The sequence below is a fragment of the Ursus americanus genome, chromosome 24 (assembly GCF_024610735.1).
Source record: "Ursus americanus isolate L20-20 chromosome 24, mUrsAme1.1.p, whole genome shotgun sequence".
Classification (NCBI taxonomy): domain Eukaryota; kingdom Metazoa; phylum Chordata; class Mammalia; order Carnivora; family Ursidae; genus Ursus; species Ursus americanus.
Window position 1 is genome coordinate 45198885 of NC_142150.1, and position 24984 is coordinate 45223868.

Sequence of the window (24984 nt, forward strand, 5' to 3'; positions counted from 1 at the left end):
TGCCTGGTGGTCCTGCTGCATCCCCCTGACCCACGGGCGAAGCGGCTGCCCTTAGGGCACTCTTGGCCCAACACAGAATGAAAAGGCCCAGATGCACCTGGGGGCCAGAGCTTCAGGCGTGGGAAAGGAGGCTGGGGCTCGGCTGACAGTCCCATCCCTTGGAGGGAACAGACTGAGGGAAGGTTTCCATGTGGAAAAGGCTCTGTGCCCTTGCATGTCCTGCCTGGTCTGGGGACGCCTGGAAGGGGCCCAGTTCACCTCGTCTTGGCCTCCAGGGGACAGATGCTATCGGAAGGCCCTGGGCATCCTGAAGACCAAGGTCCAAGAGCACCTCAGCCTGGGGGGCCAGGGCTGGGGAGACCCTGGGGCCAGCGAGGAGCTCACAGCACTTTGGGGCCTACAGGTGAGGGGCTGGGGAAGACCCTCACCTCCTCAACTTCCACCTGCAGAATGAGTGTCTTTTCTATACAAGAGGGCTCCGGGGTCTAAAAAGGTCTCTGGGAGCAGAAGGGATGGGGGGACACAGAAGGAAGTCTGCAGGAGGTGGGTTCCCAGCAAGAGTCCCGAGAAGGAGGTGCTGTTACAAACATGGGCGTGGCCTAGGGTCCTGTTTAGCATACCCCACACCCTCGGGCAAGGGCAAAGGGCTCGGGTTTCTGGGGTTCCTAATGTTGTGGAGGTTTCTGTGCCTGGAAGAAAACTGATGACAGTTTCTGGGGCCCAGGAAGAGAGAGGGGGCAGCCTGGACCCTGGCTAGGTGGGCTGGAGGCCTGGAGGCATCTGTGACCAGGCACTCTCTTGCACCCTGTAAATGGGAGGACCCTTCCAGGCGGCCCCCACCCTATCCCGCTCAGCACCCTCAGCCCTGCCCAGCGGCCTGACCTGTGGCAGCACACCAGACCAAGCCAGGGAGAAGGGGTGCAGAGGAAGCCTGGGGTCCCTGTGCCCAGCTCCAGCCCCGCGGATCCCGCCCCGGGTTTTGTGGCCGCCGCCAAACCCTCCCCCTTCCCCCCTCCCCCCTACGGCCCCCTACGGCCCCCTCCTTCCTCCTCCCTGCTCCTCCCTCGCGCCTTCCTCCCCGCCCCCTCCTCTCCCGGATCCCTCCCTCCTCCCCGCTCCCTCCTCTCCCGGATCCCTCCTCCCTCTGCCGCCGCTCCCTCCCAGGGCTCCGCGGTTGGATCAGTCCTCTGGCATTTCCTGCAGCCGGGCCGCGCCGCCAGCTGAGCCCCGCGCGCCCGGCCCGCCGGCACCGAGTCGCGGCACGGTAGGCGCAGGGGCGCGGCGAGCGGGGAGGGCCGGGAACCGCAGGGGAGGCGGCCTGGAGGGCCCGGGCAGGGGCCCGGCGGGGCCGCGGCCAAGAGGGCCTGGAGCGTCCGGCGGGCGGCCGGAGGCCGGAGGCCGGTTGCGAGGGTCGGGGAGCCCTGAACCGCGGCCCGCGGGGGGCCCGGGGACTGGGGCGCAGCCCGGCGCGCCCCGACAGCGGCCTGGCGGGGAGCCTCAGAGGCGCGGGGCCGGTCCCAGGCGCGGGCGGGCCGGGGCGCGGGTGGGGCCCGGGCGTGGGGAACGGCGCGCACAGCCCGCTTCCCGCTTGGTGGGGCCTCGAGGAGCGGGGCGTGGGGGCTTGGCCGTGCGCGCCCCCAGCCCGGCCGACCCTGGGTCAGGTCTGCATCCCGCGTCTGGCAGTCGCTGCCGTGGGCTCGTTCGGAGGGCGGTGGTGTCTGGGCCCAGAGAGTGGGAGGCTTCCTGGGCTGAGGGAGGACCCCAGCCTCACCCACCACCCACAGCCACATCTCTAGGCTCTGACACCCTAAAGATAGAGTCGTAGCAAGTGTTGGGGGGGCGGCAGATGTGAGTCTACGGGAGGGTCCTGTGCACCTGAGAATCCTCAGGAGGTAGGATGTTGGGGGGGGGTGCTGTCAGCCCCTGGGGGCCACTCACCAACCTGGTCTCCCCAGGGGCAGCCACTGCCCCTCCCCCCTTGTGGGCTGTCTGCTGTCAGAAGCCAGCTGGAGTTGGGGCTTGGAGTGTCTGGGGATGTGGACAGGTCCTCTGGGCTGTTGAGGTCAGCTTCTCTGCCCCCACACATCCTTGAGCTGAGCCAGACCAGGCCTTGCTGGATGGAGCAGCTGGTTTGGATTTCTGCCTTTTTGCCATCTTGGGATTTCATGAACTTGCTACTCTGTCTACACCAGAATTTAGGTATGTGTCTGCCGGTCTGCCTGAGCCCCTTCAAAATGCCTTTGACAGGCAGGCCTTTGTGATTGTCCCCAGGGACAGCCCCCAGGCCAGGGAAGGCTCCGGGTGTCACAGCAGGGACGTGGGCACAGCCTCTGGGTTAGATGTGTATGTCCTTGGATTGGGGTTCGCTGTGGGTCCAGATCCCAGCGCGCAAACACCTGCCCTCAGCAAGAGCAGGCTGAGTCGTCTTTTGGCCGCGTTTTTACCCCAATTCCTTGGTTTTGCAGGGGCCTTGTGGCTCCTTGAACTTGACTGGCTGTGCGAGCAGCATGCAACTCAGGGGCATCTGACGCCCACCCTTCTGGCTCCAAGCCCCCGATGTGCAGATCCCATTGTCTACCGCACGTGTGCGGAGCAGGGCCACGGGTGCCAGGGAGCCAGGCATCTGGTGGGTCTGTCTGCTGTGTCTTACCAGGCTGTGTCTTACCAGGCTGTGTTTAGAAAAGGTGACGAAGCAGATGGGCCGGACGAGGGCCCTCTGACCCGCCTTGTCTTGGGTTGGGGGGGGGCTATGCAGAGGCCTGGGCAGGGCGTCCTGGAAGCCAACGGAAAGCTCCTCCTTCCTGGGCCCCAGGGTGCGGAGTTGCGAGGAATCTGTTGTCTCCAAAGCTCTGCTTTTGGCTCTTGACAGAAGGCTGACTGCAGCCCTTCCCCCTTAGCATGGTGTTTACTATGCTGAGAATGTCCAGGATCGATGTCTGTCCTGCAATCTCTCTTCCCGGAAGCTTCCTGAGCCGGGAGAGTGACCTGACATGCTGCACTCGCTCGGGGAGGGCAGAAGCCCTCCGTGAGGAGCCGCTGGTTTGAAGACTGTTGTGTGTCTCCGGCGGCTGTGTTCTGGGGACTCGCGCTTTCTGCCGATTCTGTGGTTGAACCAGTGTGAGTGCGTGAGCACGCACATGCAGGTGGAGGGGTCTCACCCAAGGTGACAGAAGCACGCCCCGCCCCTTTCCCATTTGTTGTCCCAGCGACAGGTGTGCTGGCCACAGCTGAGAAACTGCAGACCCAGCTCCCAGTTGTAGGGATGAGGCCTGAACCCCAGGACGGGGGCTGCAGAGGGCCGAGCACAGGGTTGCACAGTGCGCAACAGGAGGACCCAGACATCCTGACATGAAAGGAACTGTCAGATGTGGTTCCCCCCGTGGGGTCCCTGGGTCGGGTGCCTGGCTGTTGGGAGTGGCAGGGTTGGGGTGGTACAGAAGGACAGTGCTGCGACTTCCCAGCGGTGGCCCTGCGCGCTGCCCCGGGAGGTCCTCGTGCTGCTCACGGCCGTCCTGAAGGAACAGGGTACTGCTCTGGAGGCCGGATTTGCCCGGTGACCGACCAAGCCTACAGGTCTGGGAAACAACTTACAGCCGCAGGATGAGCCCTCCGAGAGGTCGCACCGGCCTGGGCTGGATCAGAGACCCTCATGAGCTGGCGGCTCATCTGGGGCGATGTCTAAGCAGGCAGTGGATCTTCTGCAGGGCAGGGCAGTGGTGGTTGAATACAAGGAACTTGGACTTGGGAGCAAGTGGTTCCGAGCCAGGGCCCCAGGAGCGTGTGCGGGCGGCTGTGAATTTGGCTTCCGCTGGCCTGGCGTCTCTGCCTAGGGGAGTGGGCACTAGCCGTGTGGTCAGGACCCACCCGACGGAAAAGCAGGGCTCGGTCAGGGACTGGGGCTGGGGGCAGAACAATGGGTCCAGCCTTGAGTTCTTTGTCTGGCGAGGTAGCTGGGGAGTAAGCCGTCCAGCGCAAGGAATGTTGAGGGCCCAAGATGTGGGGCACCCCGCAAGAGCTTCAGGGATCCGTAGGGAGGGAATCCCTGCAGCCAGGAGCACAGATCCAGGAGATGCGGGGGCAGGGGGTGCACGATGATCCCTGGGAAGGGCCTTGGAGCCGTCCGGCCTGGCCCTGGGGAGGCCCAGGGCCACCAAAGAACTGGCAACGTTATCTAGGCCATCAGGCCAGGGAGAGACGGTACCCACTGCTCAGGACAGGAGCTGGTTGGCTGGCTCTAGGGGCTCCAGGACCCTCAGGGGCCCTTTGTCTCACATCTCCAAGCCAGTGGTTCCCTTAGTCTCCGGAGGCCACCTCTTCTGTCCTGGGCTCTCCTCCAGCAGCTCAGACCACACCAGCCACCCAGCAGGCTCCAGTCTCGCCCCTCCAGTCCCCCTCCAGCTGTCAGCCAGCATGATTTTTAAAATATAGACCACGTCACATAGCCTACCCACTTGGAGTCTTCCGTGATTCTCACTGATCTCCAAATAATTCCAGACTCCTTTCCGGGCCCCACGAGGCCCTGGACAGCCCGATCCCTGCCTGTCAGCTCCCCCCACCTCCGAGCTCCTGCACAGACATCCAGCCCCAGGCCCAGCATTTGTTAGTCTGGGGACTTTGCGTTCCCTGTACCCTCTGCCCTGGGTGCTAATGCAGCCCTCAACTCAAGTGTCACCGAGCCCCTCTGTCCCTGATGCGGTGCCCTTTGTTTTCTTAGCAACACTGACCCATGTCCGAATTGCCTCCGTCTGTGTTTGTTTCGTCGAATGACGAGACACGGAGAAGGCAGTCGGCCCAGAGCCAGGCCCACGGAGAGTGCTGTTAGCACGTGTGGTCATCACGTACTTGTTGCCTGACTGTGTGCTCAGGGCCTAGCATGTAGTAGGTGCTTTGTGCTCCCGTGAAGCCGTAGGATTGCCCTTGTCTAGGGAAGCCACTGTCTTGAGCACGATGCCGGTCCCGCATCTCTGTCCCGTCCCGTTTTCCCCAGATGCGCTCACGTTCAAAAGGCCCCGCTTGCTGCCCTGCCCCAGGCGCCTGTCATTCCTGAATGATAAACGGGGAGCACACAGTGCTTACCTGGGAGGAGTACCTACTCCGGAGGTGGACTGACCTGCCCAGGCCCCCTCAGATCCTGACGGGGACGCAGGACTCGGGGAAGGTGCCCCACACCTGAACAGTGTCCACCCTGTGATGGGGAGTTCTTTGAGGCTTAATGAGACCGTGAGGGGGCATCTGGGAATACCCCATCCCACAGGTTACTTCCCTAAGGCCAGGCGAGTCTGGAAACCAGGCACAGGCCACGCTCTGCTGTGGAGACAGGCAGGTCCCCAGGAAGGCAGAGGGAGAAGAGGGAGCGGGGCCTCCGCAGGCCTGCGGGCAGGCAGGGTGGCGCCTTTGTCCCTCAGCCTCAGCCACCCTGGGAACAGTGGCTTGCGCACAGGACTCCTGCCGTGGCATCCTCCTGCTGCTTCCTGGGGTGAGTGGGCACCGGGAGGTCACTTAAAGGGCCAGCTGACGCTGAGGAGGAGGGACGGGACGTGGAGGGGCGCCCATGGGATTTCCCTGCCCTCCTAGAGGGCTGAATCTGTCAGAGGGCCGCACATCAGGTTTCCTGGGCCACGGCAGCCCGAGGGGACCAGGGAGCAGCAGGGCAGCTAAACGGGAAAGCCAGATCTACCTTATGGGACGGACCCCACCTCACTTGTCAGGAGGGCCCCCAGATCCAGAGCCCTTGGCCAGGGAACAGGCCGGGCTGCACTCAGACCTGAAGTCCCCGCGCTGTGGGATGAGAACTACCGCCAGGGGCCCGCGCTGCCCGGCAGAGCCCAGGGAAGAGCCCTTCTGCCGTTACTTACGGTGTCAGTGGAATGTGGGTTTCTGTGCCTCGGCTGTTTCGAGAGACCGCTCCTTTGCCGGGGAGTGGGGGTGGGTTTCAGTCTCTTCTCATTTGTACCCTGGAGGTGGGGAAGTCTTCGGGGATGCCCAGGGGTCTGGGGCTCTTGCCAGCATGGCCTCCCCAGGGCCTTGGGGTTGTGGGCTCCTCACCCCAACCCTGGGAGATGGGAGGGGCACTGCCCCACACCTCCTGCTTGGACCCTAAAGAACAGAGTGGCTCTCTGAGGGTTGGGGGACTCTGTTTCCCCCTCTCTGCAATGGCCCCTGAACAAAGCCCTTTTGGAGGTCTCTGGGTTAGCAGCATAACCCTGTCCCGGGGAACCCTGGAGAGGGGGCATGGGGGACGGGAGCCCTAGATCCCTGTCCCCCCAACCTCGGAGCTGCTGCGTTGGGCTGAGCAGGGCGGTGAGATGGCTCAACAGCCTGGATTTGGAGCCACAGAGATGCTTGACCCAGGTCCCCAGTGCCCTGCACGGACCTGGGGTGTCAGGGTAGGGGTGAGGCTGAGCGGGGGTCTGAGTGGTGGATGATGTCAGGGCCCATGGTGGATTTGGAGGCCTGGCCAAGGAAGATATGGCTCAGGGATTCTTAACCCCAGGTGCTGGGGGAGGCAGTCTCTTTACCTCCTGGAACTGCCTTTGCCCGTCTGTAAATGTGGGCCACAGCAGCCCCGTGAGAAAGCAGGAGATGGTCTCCTACGTCTGTGTTGGGTAAGCGTCAGCCACACCTTGGTGGCTCTGGCCCAGCTGCTCATGGGCTAGGAACCAGTGTTGGTCAGTGTTGACACAAGGCCAGCTGCATGGTAGGACTGTGGGGGTGCTGGGGAGGGGAGGGGGAGCTGGGACTTCGCATTAAAGCCGAAAGCTGAAAGCTGAGCCGTAGGTGTGGAGAGGTGGGAGGAGGTGGGACCTGTCACCTGCACCTCTCCACCTTGGCATATGCTGTTCCCCTGCCCAGAAAGCTCTTCCAGCCCTACAATGGACCAGATGTTTGGGAAAGCTCAGGCCTGGTCTGGCTCCTTCTCTGTGGAGCCTGCGGTCTTCGGGGTAACCTTGCAGGAGTCCACCTCACCCCCTCTGTCCTTTCCCTTCTTATGTGTCAGGCCTCCTGCTCCTGGCCTGACCCCCTCCGATCTGAGCCCCCGGCTCCCCCTTCCCACTCGCTAGGAAGATGTCATTTGTTTTTCCATGGACGGTCAGTGAGCTCCTGCTTCTGTTTGCTTGGTTTGGGTGTTTTGTTTTATGCAGAGGCAGGGAGAGAGCTGGAGCCCGTTAAGCCGGACACCCCGGTCTGTAGACACCGTCTCTGCAGAATGTGCTCCGACTTGCCGCGGGGGCTCCGTGGGTGCCCACGCCTGCCGGTTAGGACATGGGCTCCGCGGTCCACACTGGCCGGGCGTCCCTGCCCCTCCTCTCATACGTGACCCGCCGAGGGGCCCTGGGCAAGCCCCAGGAGCTCCAGGCCTTGGTTTTCTCATCTGTGAAACGGGCATCACGGTGGTGAGAACCGTGTGGGAAGGGCAGCGCCGGCCCACCCTCCGCGGGTTCTGGCGTTGCCGAGCCGCTGGGCTCTTGGCACAGGGAGGGACCGACTCCTTATCGTCAATTAAAACTTTGATTAATGGCTAATGCTTGTGAAATGTTTAAACACAGGAACCACACAAAGGAATACAACCAACCCCCACTCGACCAGGTTGTCCTGTCTGTCTCTGTTTGCTCCGGGCTTCAGGCCTGGGAAGTGGAGCAGAGCGCGGGGCCCTGACAGCGCTCGGGGGCCCGCACCGGCCCTGCTCCCCGGAGGCTGTCCCGGCTGGCTGACCTGCCAGCAAGTTTTTCTGTTGTGACCATATATGGATGGGTCCACAAACAACTGCAGGCTTCTCTGGCTGGTGTCCCCTTCGCATCTGCTCCGAGTCCTCATCGTTCTGGCGTCGCAGAGAACTTGCAAAAACAGCCTGGTTTGCGCGGTCACAAGTGATGAGCCCCTGCGCGTCTTCCCTGCTTTGTACAAGGAAGGCACGGTTTAGTTCCATCCTCCCGTCGAGGGGCGTTCGGCCCGTTTCCAGTTTATCCACTTTATCCCAGGAGTGTGTTTTGTGTTTGGGTCTCACTGGGCGCGTAGGCGGGCGCTGCTCTGGGGCTCTGGCCCAAAGTGGGGTCTCGGGGTCTGAGGGTGCGCACCCGAGCAGCCCAGCTGGGTGTGGCCAGCGATGAGGGGCACGGGACGGCCACACCCCAGACCACGGTGTTCCCCTCTCTCCACAGTTGCCCTTCTGAAACCAAACGTGGCATTTCCTCCAGGCTGGATGTGGACAATGCCCCAGTGGGCCTTTCTCTGCGGCAGCTGGGGGCGGAGTCCTATGGGGGGGGGGCACCAGGGTCAGCCCTCCTGCCCTGCACTCTAGAACTCTGGGCCGGGGCGGGGGGCGGGGGTGGGCTTCCGGGTTCCCTCCCCCTCTCTGTTATCCCACCAGATGGGGGCTGCCGTCCGAGGAGGGGGAGGAGCTCAGCTGCCCACGGAGCTGGTGTTGTTAAAACAGCCCGGAGCACATGGGAGGAGGAGCGGGCAGTGCCCGGGGTGCCTGCGTGGGGCTGACTACGTGAGTTTCGTGAGTGGGGCCTCTACTCTGCAGAGCCCTGCCCAGAACCCCAAGTGCAGCAAAAAAGGGGGAAAGACATCTTTCAGGCAAAGGGGACGTGGGTCCATCACTCTGGTGCCGCCGGGCGGGTCCATCGGGCGCATTCCCCACGCAGGGCCACCACTGACAGATGCCGCGGGGCCCTGCCGGCCTGTCCTCCCCCCGCCTGCCAGAGGGCAGCCTGGGCCACGTGGGGGGGTGGTTTACGCTGCGATGGAACGAATGGCAGGAGGAAGACACGCAGGCAAATGACTGTCCTCCCAACCCGATCATTATTTTGAACTGTGTCTGCTTCTCAGTTTATTTTTAAATCTCGAAGGCGCGAGGAACACGCTGTTTATCTCCGGTGCGCTGCTCTCCCCAGCGTGGCCATCCGTCACTTCCCGGGCTGAGCGGGAGTGTCTCGCCTCGGCTGCCCCCGGCCACCCGCCCGCAGGAGAAAGAGTAACCCGGCAGAGGGCACGGCTGCCCTCGGGGACCCACTCCTTCCCCGGAGGGGGCTTGCCCCGCTAGACAGCAGACCTTTGGACACATTCAGTGGAAATCTTTCCAAAATAGTTGCACCCACAGGATGCTTGGAAGCCTTTAGGTGTGAGAAATCATTTAACCCTTTCCCGCAACCATTCATTTTTACTAGGGATTAACATTTTTTGAAGGGTTTGAGATGAGCTCTCTCCTCAAACCCTTTGGACACACCGATGCCATAAGCCCTACCAGCACCCCTGTTGGATAGACGGGCACGCCAGGACTCGGAGAGGCAAGAAAACCTGCCCGAGACCACTGGGCTGGGATGGGAACCACCTCGCCACATGCCCCCCGCCCCCGACAACGCGGCCGGGACTGTCTGCCCCTCTGCTAAATGGCCCCAGATTCCTTTTCTTATGCTTCTCGTTGGAGAGTTGTTGGTTATGTTATTTTCTTCTCTAAAAAGCTTGGTTCTGGGGCGCCTGGGTGGCACAGCGGTTAAGCGCCTGCCTTCGGCTCAGGGCGTGATCCCAGCTTTATGGGATCGAGCCCCACATCAGGCTCCTCTGCTGGGAGCCTGCTCTTCCTCTCCCACTCCCCCTGCTTGTGTTCCCTCTCTCGCTGGCTGTCTTTATCTCTGTCAAATAAATAAATAAAATCTTTAATAAAAAAAAAAAAAAGCTTGGTTCTGCTTCTAGCCCGCTCTTGGCGAGGCAGCCAGATAAATAAGATTGTCAGAAACGCGTGCAGACCGCGAGTGAGTGCATGCTGCAAGACACCTGCGATTCGCCCGAGCGTCGTGAGCGAGCGCGAGACTGCAAACGGAGGTCCTGACTTTGAGAGGCTCTGTCCTTGTGCGTCCTTCGTTTTCGCCGGGGTCTAGCGGGGACCCTCACGGTCTCTAGCAGCAGCGAGCAGGTGTCCAGTGCTCACCCGGACACAGACCTTTGGTGTGGTGCACAGCCGTGTGCTCCGTTTAAGCTCGGGAGAGGCCCCGGGGCGGCCGTTCTCCAGTGTGAGGCCAGGGCTCAGGCCGTCCACGCCTTGCCCACCCCGCCAGCCAGGGAGCCCCAGAGCCCCGGGTCGCGCAGGAGCTTCGCGGCCAGATGCCGGCAGCTTCATGTGAATTGTGAGCGGGCAAGGGGACTGCAGAACAGAGTGTAGAAGGCGAACCTTTCCAGGCGGGCAGGACGTGAGCTTGGGCCCTACAGGTGCAGCGTGCCTGCTGGGTCTGGTTGGTCCAGGCGGGGCCTGCCTGGGACTGGCATCCCGGCCGCCCCAGGTTCTGATCCGTGACAGGTATGGTGCTTGTCTGGGGAAGCCTGTGTGGTTTTCTGTATCTACGTTCTATTTTATGGCAGAAGAGGCCGCTCTGGCTGAGACCCCGGGAAACCGAGGCGGGGCCTGCTCGGGTGGAGGGAGCACGGGCGCCCGGCCAGCCTGGGACCCCACACTCTGAGCGGCTTCTGGGGGTTTTCAGTGGCTTAATCTGTCCGCCGCCGCCTGTGCTGTTACTTTAAAGCGTGGCCCTGTGATCCACTCACTTCTTTTTACATAAGCCAATTTGTATCTAAAAAGAACCTTCCAGTTGCTGCTGTGGTAGGAAGTCATCATTGCTTGTGATACAGAGCAGGGCTGCCCGGAGCCCGGAGCGGGGTGTCTGCGGCGGCAGCTCAGCGCCCCGGCCGCCCGGCCTCCCTGACTCAGAGGTCGGCAGGACAAAGACCAGACGCTCCTCCCTTGTCATGGTCAGGAGGCTGGAAAGGGAATGTAAAGAGAGGAACACCGTGCCCAGGACCAGCAAGGAGCAGGGCGGCCGCGGTCCCCGGCTTCCTCTGCTGTCTTCCCACGTTTCGGGGAGCGTAGGTGATGGGCATATTTGGAGTCTGGCTCTGGAGGCAGAGGGGGCCCTCGGTGGCCCCATTCCAGGGGCTTCCAGCAGCTGGCGGAGTGGGACAGACAGGCTGCCGCTTGGACCGCGGGAGGTGACCCCAGCCACGGGGCCGCGACGTTGCTGCGTTGCCTGGAGACCCCTTCCCCAGGAGACGGGCTGGCATCACGGGGTCGTGGGCCAGTTTTCTGCCGGGCGTATGCTGGGCCGGTGTCTCTGCAGCACAGGGCTGGGAGGCACTGCTCGCGGGGGGCAGGGCAAGAGGCTGATTTGTTCAGGTGCCAGACAGGGAGCAGGGAAGGTGGTTGTGTCCGAGCAGAGCTGCCCGCCATGTGGAGTGGTCACTCTCCTCCAGTCTGGATAGTGTCCAGAGATAGAGGGGCCTCGGCCTCGTCCTTGGGGTGGAGGAAGGGAGCACCCACTCCGCTTTGGTCCAGCTGTTCCTGCTCACAGCTTTGACCTTGAACTGAGGGCCTGTGTTCCGCCAGGGGCTGCTGTAACAAAGGACCACACACTGGGCGGGGGCCCAGAACCAGACAAGCTTAGTCTCTCCCAGTTCCGGAGCCAGAAGTCCAAAACCGAGATGTGGGCAGAGCCCTCTCCTTCTGGAGGCTCTAGGACAGGAACCTTCCTGCCTCGTCCAGCTTCTGAGGCTGCTGGGGTCCCTGGGCTGGTGGCCACGTGGCTCCAGCCTCCCTCCTGTCTCCACAGGGCCCCTTCTGTGTCTATGTCCTGTTCTCATACAAGAGCCCAGTCATTGGATCGGGCCCACCCTCCCCGTGTGGCCTCGTCTTCACTTGGTCACATCTGCAAAGATCCTATTTCCAAAAATGGCCACAATCACGGGTCCCAGGGTTAGGATGTGGACGTATCTTTGGGGGGGGACACCATTCAACCCTCTGCACCCAGGATGGGGTGGCCAGAGCGGGCAGCAGCCAGGAGCTTGCTGCGACCCAGAGAAGGGAGAGTTAAGAGCTGGGCTCAGCTGACCAGGCTGGTGGAGAGGAGAGGGATGGTTCTGGAAACATGGAGGTGACATCACAGGTGTGGCCACACCATCTTCCCAGCAATCCTGGGTGTGACCCCAGGGGTTGCCTTGTTTTCCACACGAGAGGCAAGGAGCCTCTCGGGTGCCCAGAGCTGAGCTGGGGATGAACACGGGGTGTGACCGCTGAGGGGACACTCACCCCAAGAGGGAGGGGTGTGCACGTCCTTCAAAGAGAGCCTCCTCCAAACAGAAGAGGAGAAAACAGTGCAGTCTCCCCCAGGGCCCTGGACTGTGGGCCCTGGGAACAGCTCCTTGGTGCCCCTCTGCGGTGGGGGCTGTTTCGGACACGCACGCACACACACACTCCCGTAGTCCCGAAGCCCCTTCCTGCCCAGATCTGGACCACTAACACGGGGGCAGCTGTGCCTTCTAGGGAGGCCGGGCTAGCGGGGACATGGCGGCTGATTGGGTCCCTCCTGATTGGCGGAGGGTGTGTGTCCGCGTGCGGTGTGCGTGTCTGGGGAAGGGACGGTGAGCACTCAGGGTAGAGAAGGGAGTGTGGGGACCCCGCACGCTTGTGCACCAGCACCTGGCCCCCAGAGTGCACGGATAGTGTCCAAGGACCAGGCTGGCCCGCACCCTACGCTGTGGGCACCTGGCCAGGGCAGTGGCTGCCCGTGGACACGTCAGGTCAGGGAGAGGTGATGATCAGACAGGAAGGAAGAGAGAGGAGGGTGCCCTTGCCTCGGGGGCACTCCATCGTGTGCTGGGCAGGGGTGCTCGGTGGCCCTGATGACTTGCAGGGGGGCCGTTGGGAATCACACCTGCCCTGGGCAGCCCAGCGACCGTGTATTAGGGCCAGGGCCTCTGAAAGGGGCTAAGCTGAAGGCCTGGGGGGTCCTGCCGGTGGCTCTGCAGCAGAGGAGCAGGGGCGCTGGCTGGGCTGGGTTCCCAGCCGCTGGGAGTCCGTGCTCTTGGGGGGCTGCTGGCTACAGAGGGGCAGGCCACTGGGACGCTCAGCAGTGGCCTCTGCCTCCTCTTGCCCCTCGTGGTCCTGCGGGCTCAGGATCATCAGCACCTCTCCTGTCTCGGGGAGGGTAGGGGGCCTGCGCCTGGCTGGCTGTCACCTTTTCAGCAGAGATGCCTGGCTCCTTTTTAGTCTTTGAAACTCTGAGCCTTCCTGGGGGGGATGGGACTCGAATGTGCTCATTTCTTCTCTTGCTTTAAGCCTTTTAAGAAATTCTCCCTTTACGCCTTCAAGAGAAAGCTTTCAGCTTCTCCTTTTTCACTGTGTAGCTTGGAAAATGTCAGACACACAGAAGCAGAGGGGACAGTGCCACGGAGGCCCCTCGGCACCCTGCTGCCGCTGACGCCAACCCCAGAGGCGGCTGTGTCTCGTCCACCTGAATGCGGTTTAAAATAGCCCTCTGTGCTCCCCCGTCCTCCCCCACTCCCATGTTGTCCTTCTTGTGCTACCTGCCTTTATCACCACCGTCAGGGAGGGAGGCGTCCGGAGGAGCCAGCCTGTGTCCCGGGAGGCGGGGGAGGGCGACGGGCCCCCAAGGCTCCCCTCCAGGTCTGCGCCCCATTCCCGGGACGGCCCGTGGCCATCCACACCTGGGGCGCTGTGTGTCAGCTCTGCAGAGCACAGGCAGTGGGGAAGGTTCTGGAGGTAGCGCCCCGATGACCCCTCGAGAGCTTGAGGAGCTGCCGGTGGGGTTGAGCCCACCCTCCCAGAAGACGCCCGGGGGTGGGGGGGCTCCAGGCGCTGTCTCCTCCCTCTGGAGCGGTGTGCTTCTGGGGCCAGGGTCCCCAGCCTCTGCCCCCTCTGGTGCCCCCGCCCTCTTGGCCACTCAGGCAGAAGAGAGGTCAGTGGTCTAGTCAGCCCAGTGTGGATACTGAGCGCCTAATGTATACACATCCGGGTGGGTTCGACCCCCAGGAAGCAGGCATTGGCACCTGCTACTTGGCCAGTGCTGGCCGGGCACCGGGCGCCCAACAGGCGGCACCCAGCCCCGGGCCCTCCCGCCCCCTCGGGCCCCCTGCCAGGCCTTCCCCTCCCGCGTCCCCCGCGTCCCCCCGTCCCCCGCAGGATACAGCGCCTCCACTTCTCCTTACTTATTTTCGGCCGGGCGATGGCTGCGCTGGGGGCGTTTTCCTACTGTAAAGCTGCACGCGCTCATCGCGGGGCCCGAGCAGATGGGGGAGGCCCCTGTCACACACGGGTTTACACACACACGGACGCGATAGTCCTTGTCACCGCGGCCCCGCCTGGCGCTGTGGCACGGCCTGCTCCTCACACCGGGCGCCTTCCGAGCCCCGGTTACAGACGCCGAGCCCGTGGCCCTTGTGTGGCCACGTTCAGGGTCCTCAGCACGACGCTCCCTCACTTGCCAGCACCCACCCGTGCGTGGCGCTTTCCCTCCGGAAATAACACCGCACAGCACGTCCCTACGCAGACACCGGGAGACGGGCTTTTATTCCGGATGGTAAATCTCCGGAAGTCGGATTGCTGGCTTAAAGGATTCGAGCACGTGGTGGTTTGCCTCACATTTACAAACCCCTTCCTCTCTCCCCCCGTCCGTCACCCGCCGTCCACTGCGCCTGCCTCTGAGCTGGGCCAGCGCTCAATCGCTGGGCTGACCTGCAGGGTGCAAGGTGGGGGGGGGTCCCCAAAGCACAGCGCTTCCCACTGACCAGCAGACCTCAATCTGTCACTGTGGGCCAGCCTGCGTCTGTGACGAGCCCCCCCCCCACCCCTGGGCAGCTCAAGGTCCAGGGCAGCGCCACACCAGGCCCTCTGGGGACACACAGTACGAGACACATCCAGCCTGAGGGCTGCAGCCGAGCACCCCTGCTCCCGCCTCTGCCAGGCTCAGCTGGGCCCTCAGGACCCCCGCCGCCCAGCCCCCGTCCCCGGGCAGGTGCCCAGGGCTCCGCAGCCAGGGCGACACCCCCCCCCCGTGCCCTTGGGACTGGGCGAGGCATGCACCTGGTCGCTCGTGGTGTTGGTGGGAAAGCCGCCTCTGCTGGGATCTGCGGTCTCTTCCCACTTCGGAGCTGGGAGGAAGACGTGAGCTCCTCAAGTCCAGGGGCCTGGATTTGCCGTGGGGAAACTGAAGCCTGGGGGTCGTGTGAGTGGGCAGATTCCCCAGGAGCCAGGCTGGGGCCTGAACCCTTGCTGGTGTCCCCCAGCCTCGCCCAGCCACTCGCGCTGTCCCCACCCTGGGGAGGTGTGACCTGTGTGTTCATCGCTGGGGATAGGGCGGGGGGACAGCTGTGCCACCAAGACCCCTCTGTCCTCCGCGGAGCCACATCTGAAATCCCAGTCCCTGCATGCTGAGCGTGGCGGGAAGGAGCGCGGGAGGCTGGTGAGTAAACAGAGGTGCTGCCTGCCCCACAGTGAGGGGGCTCCACGCGGCCTGACGCTCTTGTGGCCTGTGCTCCCTGTGCTGGGCGCTATTTCCCGAGCCCTGCAGGTGCCCCCAGGCTCATCCCACCTCCCGAAAAGAAGCCCGCCTGCTCCCAGGAACCCCGGGCACACGGCCGGTGCCCACCAGCAGCTGAGCTGTCCTGCCAAAGGGGCGTAGCCGAAAGCACGGTGGAAACGCAGTGTTGAAACACAGCCAGAGCCAGCCCGATGCCCTGTCCCCGGGGTCCAACCTCTGTGCCCGTGGGGGCCCCTGGCCTCCTCCCAGGCTGGATACTCTCCTTGCATCTTCTCTCACCCCTACTCTCAAGGGCCCCCAGGTCTGCTCCCAAGACCCCCTTTCCACCCTCCCACAGAGAGCACCCTGGCTCCCATCCCTCCATGAGCTCCAGCTGACTGTCCAGAGAGAAGTGACAGTCAGCTCTCTGGCTCCCGGGGCCGGGGCGCTGGGGCTCATGGCCGGGGCCAGGCGGCGGGCGGTCTCTCTCGGGGAGGCCCGGTTCACAGGCGCGGCTGCAGCCAGGGACCATGTTTGGAGCGTATTTTCTAGCTGACGCCTGGATAGCTCTCGGCCCACCCAGAGCCTCCGGGTGCGCCCGTGGTTGGCACGACCTTCCTCCGGTGACACAGGGAAGGCGTGTGATGAACCAGCACCCATTCCAGAAGGTGCTGGGCCCCCTCCCTTCCCCAGCCTCGGTGTTCTCGTCAGTAAGATGTGCATGTTGCTCTCAGTACGCTGGGTGATTGCTGGTTTGGGCAGGGTCTAAGGACTGCAGTCTGGGGTCAGCCGCCAGAAGCTGGCATCCAGCTGGCGCAGACCCCATGATGCACGGGCCCCGATGGACACGGCCGTTCCCAGCCGCGGGGTCCCGAGCTGGTCCTGGGTGGAGCCAGATCCGACCTGCCACGGCCAGGCCCGGCAGCCAGGGAACCGTGCTGGCTCACTGGGAGGTTCCGTGGAGGGTGACCGCGAGCTGAGTGCTGCGGTGGGCCGCTGCCAGGCTGGAGGAGGGCGTGGGCAGCAGGGCGGCACCGCTGGCCCAGGCACCCGCACAGATGGCGGGACCGAAGGCACAGATTAGTGAAGCTCCCTGGCTCTGGGGGCCTGGTGCAGGAGCAGGCCAGCGTGGCAGAATGGCCAACGCCTTCCTGGGCTTGCTAGGGCTCCTGGTGGAGGGGCGGGGGGTGAGAGGGTCCAGGGCTTCATGCAGGGGATGGAGCCCCGAGGAGGTTAGTCAAGGGGGTGAGGGGCTAAAAGGTGGCTCTGCTGAGGGTGCTCAGGGGCAGTGAGAGGAACTGGTGGGTCATTGACCTAACCCAGGTGAGCGCGAGGGGGCCACACAGGCGGAAACAGAGGGGACGAGGGCCAGGTGGGGTTTCTACAAGCAAAAGGGAGCACTGCGAACCTGCCCGTGCTGGTTGCATCATGGAGAGCCCCCTTCACCCTCATCCCAAAGTCTCCATGGGGCTGGTGACCCTGAAACTCTGCAGGGAGTTGAATGGCGATCCCCCCAAAGGATAGGTCATAGTCCTAACCCCAGAACCCGTGAATGTGACCTTACTTGGAATTTGGAACTTACAGATGGACCAAAGTCTTGGTATGAGGTCATCCTGGATTATCTGGTGGACCCTAAATCCAGTGACTTTTAAGAGTTAGAAGAGGGGGTTTAAGACAGACACAGAAGGGAGGGACCACATGACCTCGGAGGCAGAGGCTGGAGAGACACGGCCGGCCGCATCCTAGGCATGCGTGGGGCCCCAGGCGCTGGAAGAGGCAGGAAGGACCCTCCCCCAGAGCCTCCAGGGAGAGCGGGGTCCTGCCCACACCTGGAGTCTGGACTGCGGCCTCCAGAACCGGGAGAGAATCTATGACTGCAGCCCAGCTGCCCAGCGTGTGTCGTCTGTCATGGCGGCCCAGGACACTCAGGCACCTGCTCGGGGGAGACTCATTCTTTTCCGAAAGCCTTGAGACCCAGTGGAGCCGCCACCCCACGGGCCACCTCTACTGTCAGCGGCCGACGTGGGCCCGGGACTTGAGGCTTGCTGTGTGGCTTCTCCCCCGGGGGGGGGGGCAGGCCCTGCAGGTGGAGCCCACTGGGCCTTCTGCTTCACCTCCACTGGCCATCGTTGGCGCTGGGGGGATGGCCGACATTCTGTCCCAGTTAGAAAGGAGAGCCTGGAGGGGTGGCCATGTGCTCACCCCACGGGGGGCCCTCCCACACACCGGATGACCCAGGAGTCTGACCCCATGTGGGGCCGGGGCACCCCTGGGAAGCTCCCCCTGAGCACCACCCCTGGCGCTATGACAGGCTATCCCTCAACACCGAGCTGAGACTCTTCCGGACCGATGCAGGTGCCCAGGGCTGGGTTCCCTGGGGCGTCCCTGAAGGCGGGTGTAGATGGAGGGACCGCTGGCTGTCAGGATCCGACCTGGCGGGCAGGTGTCCGTAAAGCCCTTCCCGACCCAGAAGGACACATTGTGACCCAGGGCTGGCCTCTGGTCGCTCTGGGTGTCATTTTTAGCTGTCACTTGCTGCTCCTGAGGTGCCTGGGGGTGCTTCGTGCCCTGGAACTTGTCATCTCCTAGAGTGAGCAGTGTGTCCGCGAACAGACTGGGATGTGGGGCTCAGAATGTTGGGGACCGCCGGGGGGGGTGGTTCTCAGCCCCGATGGCTGTGGGGGACCCAGCCTCGGGGCCCTGGCTCTCCAGGGGTCTGTGGACCCTTCTCCACGTCTCCGTGACTCTACGGACAGCTCACGGGCAGCAGGATTTGGGGCTGGATGGCGGCCGTTTCAACATCTGTAAAATGGTCTCCGCTGTGCCCACCGCGCTCCCAGAGAGAGGGTTGTGGGTCCTGGGTCACCCCTACTTGGGGTGAGCCAGGGTCCCACAGGGATGATGCTCCGTCGTGAAAATTAAGCTTTTTAAAGAAGACACAGTGCCCGTCACCTAAAGCTGCGGGTGCTGCGTTCCTGCACCGCGTCCTCCGACAGTCCTGCTGAGTGCTGGCCTTCAGGGCTGTACTGCTTTCGCGGGTGAGTGCGAGCCCCGTGAGTACAGGCCACGGTGTGTCTCTCCATCAGCCGGCGCGCGGCTGGGCTGCGACCACGCTTTGCCTGTCTCGAACACATGTGTTCATGTTGCCATCTGGACCTGTTTTTGTTTCTCTTGACTTTTTTGGGGACCCTCAGCATGGCCCCCCAGGTTTCATGGGTCAGGCTGTGACACTTGCCCAGCGGGAAGCCGGGTGCCCTCATGCGGGCTGTGCGCTGGGCTGGGACGGTCGGCTCACGGGTCCAGCCGGGTCCAGGGAGCGAAGGGGGCTGGTGGCCGGGTCTGGGGGCCTGCGATCTTGGCCACCACATCCTGGAGATGTCAGGTCACCTTTCTGGACTGTCCCCTGCTGTGGCAGGACGGGAAGAGGGTGCTTGGCCCCGCCGGACTCGCAGGCCCACTTTCTGCGCCAAACACATGACTTCAGACAGAACCAGTTTCCCCACACGCCGCCAGGGAGGGGCGGGGGGAAGCCAGGACTGTGGGCTGCCCACAGCCTGACTCGGGGTCACCGGCAGAAGGGCCTGGAAAGTAGGGCTGCCCCTCACACCCCAGCAGCTGCCTGCCCGGCCCGTCAGCGGGGGAGTAAGGCCTCATGCTGGAGGCTGAAGGGAAGGGGCCTGGGGCCATGCAAGACCCCATCGGCTTCGCCCAGGGGAAGTGCAGCCAGCTGCTCCCCCAATGAACACAAACCCTCGGGGCCAGGCTCGGCTGGACCCACTGCGTGCAGGACCTGGAGGTGAAGGTACGAAGGACGGCCATCCCCCTGGCAGGCTAGTGGGCTGACCTCTAGGGCCGGGAAGGCGGGGGGTACAACAAGGAGTCCGCAGGCAGCCCAGCGGACGTTCTGTCCCTGGACCTCCTGTTCTGGCTCTCAGGACCGTCCCAGCAGATGTGGGGGTGATGCCAGGGGCCCAGCATCACCTGCGATTTGGGGGCTTCCCCTAACCAGCCACGTGCCCTGCGCCAGTCAGCTTGTTCTCGGGACCTCAGTTACTGCATCTGTGGAATGGAGAGAAGACAGGAAAAGGGAGCATTTGGGGTCTTTTTTGCTTTCAAGACGTGGATCCTCCCAGCCCCTGGACAGAGTGGGAGGCAGAAGTGGGGGGATCGTGCCTGCTGCCCACCTGCTGACTCATTCAGCATCCGGTGCCGGTGAGGACACAGTGCAGGGGTGGCGTGCACACGTGGGTGGAGCTTCTGCTGTGTGAGAACGGGACCGGTCGGTGAGGAGTGAGTTTCCAGTTTATACAAGGATTCACCTCCCAATCCGGGGAAGCCAGGCCTCCCGGTCCCTGCATGCCGCTCACGTGGTGACCGAACCCCGAAACCCCGTACAAAACCCGTTTCCACCGCAGTGCTAGGCACGGATGAGCTTGAGCCCTTCCGGAAGCCCCACTGTGCGGGGGACCATGGGGCGGGGGGCTGGGCCGTGCTAGGGCAAACGGGAGTCTGGGGTCCATGTCCCGTCGCAGTGTGGATTCTCCTGGAGGAAACTGGGTGCTGCTCATTTCCAGGCGATCCCGAAGCAGGGGTTTCCTGCACGTTCTGCCATTGGCGGGAGTGGTCACGGCTCTGGCTGGCATTCTCACACGTAATGAGTCCTTGGTGGCCCCTGCTGAGGGGGGGGGACTCAGCCGGGCCGTGCAGATCCAGAGGCCGGGGAGGAAGGCGGGGGCGCTGCTCCTCTAAGTGAGGAGGTGGGGCACACAGGCCCAGTCTTAAGGCTGGGAGAGCCTGGGAGTCATTCGCAGGAGCAGAGGGGGCGGCTCGGGGCTGCCGTTCTGCTCTGTCCAAGGCCGGGAGCTGCTCCCGCCGAGATCTGGAGCCTCGTTGCCGGTAGAGGAGAGACTGGGGGGTTGGTTAGGAAAAGAGGCTTCACCCGGACCTGGGGACCTACATGGCCGTGGTTTTGTGGAGTCCGAAGCCAGATGGGCGTTAAGGAGTGAGCAATAGAATTGTGTATCGAATCGGTGGCCATCGGACGTGTGTTCTCTCTGCGATGTATTTTAAATAGTTCTTGGTGTAAGTTCAATTATGTTGACCCAGACTTCTGATCACGCTTCTGTTCATATCAGCCCTCCCGGGGCCGGACCTCAGACAGCAAAGAGGCTCACGTGGGAGGAGGGAGCCGCAGCCGGAGAATGGGGAGCTGGGCAGGGGTCTGCAGGAATCCCACGGGGTTCCAAGGACATCCCGCCTGGACCGTGCCCGAGGCCGGTTCTGGGACGTGACTACAGCATGATTCCTACGCGGCGTCCACCAGCCCAGATTCCCCCGGGCCACAGGCAAACCCAGGGTCGCCGTGTGCGCGTCTGCCCAGCCACCTGGTCGCTCCAGCTCTGTCTGGAGCCCGGCCCTCAGCCTCATGTCACCAGAGTTGTGGCTTCCCCGTGGACGGCTCCCTTCGAGGGGAGCCCGTGCTGGTTCCTGTGGGCCCTGGCGCCGAGGCTTCCCGGGGCCCACGGCACCCCTGTGCTCCTGAAACGCCAGGCTTACTCCGTTAGGGCTTAGTGTTACCCCCAGCAATAGTTCACGTGTGTTGGCAAGCAGTGCACGAGCAGCTCTCCCAAGCCCTTTACGAGCCTTCTCTCAAGTGGGTAGCCTCGCCGTCACACTGTGGATTGGTGCTGTTATCAGCCCGTTGCAGACGAGGAGACCAAGGCACCGGGAAGATGAGTGGCTGGTCTCCCCCGACTGCTGCATTTCTGTTCTCATGGTGGGGCTCCTGTTGGTGACGACAGCAGAAGAGCAAGCAGCATAGTGTCCAGGTGTATTGGTCAGGGTTCTCCCATGTGTGTGTGTGTGTGTGTGTGTGTGTGTGTGTGTGTGTGTGTGTGTGTGTGTAGGCTGGTACACGCCCAGAGGATGGGGAGCTGGGAGCCCCCAGCAGCCCCCCGGTTGCTGGCTTGATGCCGTGCAGCAGGAGGCTGGGAGGACAGCGCCCATCCCAGGGGTCCAGGCCGCCCCTCTTTCTGACTGGGGAGGGCCCTGAGACCCAGCTGGGCTGGTGGACGTCGTGCAGTCATGAAGCTCCGGTTATGTCCCAGAACCAGCCTCAGCCACAGCCCAGGTGGGATTTATGTTGTAGGAAGACTGGACATCAGATTTCCACAGACCCCACATGCCCGGCAGCACAGGACCAGGGGCTATGAAAAGGGGGTCCTTCAAGACAGGGGGCACGTCTCCCTGAGCATGCCAGGGTGCCTCCCCCCCAGCGTCGAGCAGCTTGGGGCCAGGCAGGCTGGCATTTAAGACGACCCGTGAGGGAGCCATGTGAGTGAGGACACCTTTCTCGGGAGAGAGGGCGCAGAACCGTCCGGGCATCCCTGCAGGCCGCCCCGTCCTGAGACGCAGAGTGGAACCCAGCCGTCTGAGCAGGGAGGGCCCCCTGGGACGATCCCCTCCCTCGTCCTGAGGCTCAGCCTGCTAATTGAGTCCAGCGTGGGGGGCTGTGGAGGGGCCTGGGCCGGCTTCCCCTCTGCACAGGGAGATCCTTGACAGGGCTTCCACGAGGTGGGTCCCTGCCTGTGCCCGCTCCAATTGCTCAGCTGAGGGCTGATGCCCCCTCCCAGGGCCCCAGCAGGGTTTGGCCCCGGCCTTGGTTCCCCCCACCCTGCACACCCACCCCGCCACCCCTGCCCCATGTCCTTGTCCTTTCCGTTTGCTGGCTCCTCCAGGGAGGGGCCCACACACTTACCTACTGGCTGACCCCAGAGTCACCCGACAGGAGCAGCTGCAGAGGGTGGCGTGGGGGTGGGCAGTGGGACAGACCGAGGCGGAGGGGTCTGGAGGAGCGTGTAGGCTTGCCGGAGCCCCCAGGGCTCCCTTGAGCTCAGCCGTTGCCCGCCCCCCCCCGCCCCCGACCATGGGCACCCTGCCTCCTGCAGTCCCAGCCTCGGGGACAGTGAGGCGCACGTGAGCTTTGGCTCACGGCAGCCCGTGGCCCAGTTTGTCCAACTTTCTCATCAGAGCTGCCCGCCCACACTCCGGGCTCCAGCCCCGCAGTGAGGGAAGATGAGTAGGGCTGCAGACGGCGGTGTGCCCGGCATCGGCCACGTTTCTCCCTGTGGCAGCCGCCTAACTGCCTGTCCATCCGTGCGGCCAGCAGGGCAGCGGTGACCTGGGGGGGCGAGGATTCTAGACAGAGGACAGGCCCCCAGACAGGCGGTGAGCATCTCTCCTGGAAGGGGACGTGACGTCACTCTGGGGCCCAGACCCACCTCCCTGCTTCAGCAGTGGACACGGAGAATGAACCAGGGACCCCCGCAGACCTGGGTCTCCTAGCTGGGCTCCTGATGCCCCCTCTCCCGGCCACCTTCCCCACCACACCCCTGCCCCAGAGAGCAGTACCGCCAGGCTGCCATCCGCATCTGAAAATCAGTCCCCTTTCCGTCAGGACAGAGGGCAGGGTCAGGGAGAGACATGGTGGGGTCAGGCCTGTGGGGGACCACGTGGAGTCCCGCCAGGGGACTGGGGCTCCCCAGAACTGGGTGGGAACCGTGCAAGTGGGCGGTGCCCGGGCTGGCTGACCAGGGCACTCGGCATGCAGTTGGCCAGGTGTCGGTCAGGAGGCCAGGTGGGCGGGTGCCAGGGCCTGGCCCTATCCCCCAGCCACATGACCCAGCTGAGTCAGCCTGAGAACGCCCAGGCCAGCAAGCCACTTCCTGCCCTCTTCCCAGGGCTCAGCCACACTCCATGGCCCTATCTGGGAAGTATCTCTCCGGGGGAGGGCCCCCTTCTGTCACCACCCTCCCCCAGCCTGGCCCCTTCCCCTCCTTTCTGGCCCTGGGCTCGGCTCTCCAGAGTACAGACGGGACTCGGCTTGAAGCGGCACCACCAGAAAGGGCCTGGGAACGGTTCAGGCCACAGGGCCCTACAGTAGCCGTTTTCCCTCTGGGGCCTTGGTTTCTGCGTCTTTAAAACAAGATGATGAGGTCCGCTCCCCCGCCCCCCGCCTCTTCCGTGCCATAAGCATCACATCCGGTGGGATGACACGTATGAAGGAGCCCAGGGGCGCCTTGAGGGTCATCGCACCACGGATGGACTGGAGACACCCCAGCTCCAGAGCCCCTTAGGGCCCAAACACCAGTCCAGACACGTCGGGGATGGGTGTTCGGGTGACCCCGAGGGACCGGCTCCCATGCCCGGAAATGCATGCCAGCATGCTCTGAAGAGGCTGCCGCTCCCGTGGGGGTGCTCACGTTGCCTAGTTTGAGCCCAAGTGGTCGGTGCCGCCTGGGGGCAGCAGCCCAGCACGCTTCTGGAAACTTCTGCTGGCGTCTGCTCTCAGGAAGGGCCGTCGTTGCTGGGCTCGACCATGTGGAGGCATCCATGGGGGGCTTTGGAGCAGGGTCCTCATGGTCATGAGCCTTGGGGCCTGCTGACCTGTCCACCGGCCGTGAGGCTGGAGAACCGAATGGCCGGCCTTATGTAGCTTCATCCCTGGGCTTCTCTGATCTCGGAGCGTTTTCCCCACAGCCTTCGACAAGCCCCTGGACTCACACAAAAGTGCAGGCACAGCCCCGTGAGTGGCGGTGGCCAGACCGCAGGCGCCTGCTTCTCCTGACCCCACCAGTGATGGAGAGGAAACCTCCATTTACAAACAGCGGCTTGGGGGCCACGTGGCTAGTGGAGGCCCGGAGCCAGCAGAGACTGGACACTTCTCCCCAGCTCTGCGTGGTGTCCAGACCTCTGTGCAGTGGGGGGAGGAATGTGGTCAGAATCGTGCCCCCACTTGTGCGCCTGCAGGGGGCATGGGAAGTGAGTCCATTCTGTTGGATTCTGCCAGATTTCTTCTCCGCCTCAGCCTTTCCCAGTGAGAGCCGAGGCTTGGCGAGTTTTGGCCCAGATAACCAGGCCGTGCGTCCCGCCTGTGGAGCCTGATAAGGCACCAGTGCCCTTTCTTTATAAGGATCCCATTATTTGGCCCGAAGGTGGGCGTCTGGGTGGTGGTGGAGGGGATGGTGCTCAGAGGCAGGAAACTGCCCAGGAGGCAGCTTGCAGTGGGGGGCAGGGCACTGTGCCGGCTCCTGGGGCGGGGGGGTGGGCTCCGTGCCCACTCCCCAGGCCCTGCGGTCTGCCAGTCGGCCTTGGCTCAGCATCAGAGAGCCTGTCACCTGGCAGGTGCCCAAACAAGTGTTTGAACTCAGGGATGCGGGGCTGGCCCAGGCCGGGGCAGAGTCTGACCTGTACCTGCCTGCTCTGGGCTGGCCCCACGGGGGACCCATGGCCCACAGATGGCGGGGCCTCTCATGCCCCAGGTGGGAGACCAGAGAGAGCGGCCCAGCAGGGCTGGGGAGCCTCCCAGCAGGCGGTGAGGGACAGCTGCCCACTGTGGGTGCAGCCCCAGGTGGAGGCGGCTCAGCGGGGGTCTGTTTCCTCATCTCTCCTTTCTTCCGCCCTCTCTCCCTCCCCTCGGGGGCTCCGGGGGGGTGGGGTGGGGAGGCTGCCCTGCCAGGGCCTGTGAGTCTTCAGCTTTCATGGTGAAGAGGTGCACCTGCCCAGCATGGGGTTGATGGCCCTCCTGGCTGGCAGCCTGGCAGCCTCCCCCACCCCCGCTCCTGCCAGCGTCCAGAGCACAGGGCTCGGTCCTCGGCTGCACCGGGCTCTCCAGTGCTCA

The 24984-nt window shown here is 63.7% G+C and overlaps 1 protein-coding gene across 4 annotated transcripts in view; it reads left to right on the top strand.

Annotated features, from left to right (window-relative positions):
* Positions 1-24984, top strand: part of OSBPL5 (oxysterol binding protein like 5) — a 55179-nt gene that overhangs the window by 2502 nt on the left and 27693 nt on the right. Inside the window, exon 1 of one of the 4 annotated variants that reach the window (XM_045775796.2) lies at positions 1133-1264. The exons of the other annotated variants lie outside the window; for them this stretch is intronic. The gene's annotated coding sequence lies outside the window, so the exon portion shown is untranslated. Of the gene's footprint in view, positions 1-1132; positions 1265-24984 lie in introns of those variants that run through there. 4 annotated transcript variants of the gene reach the window in all.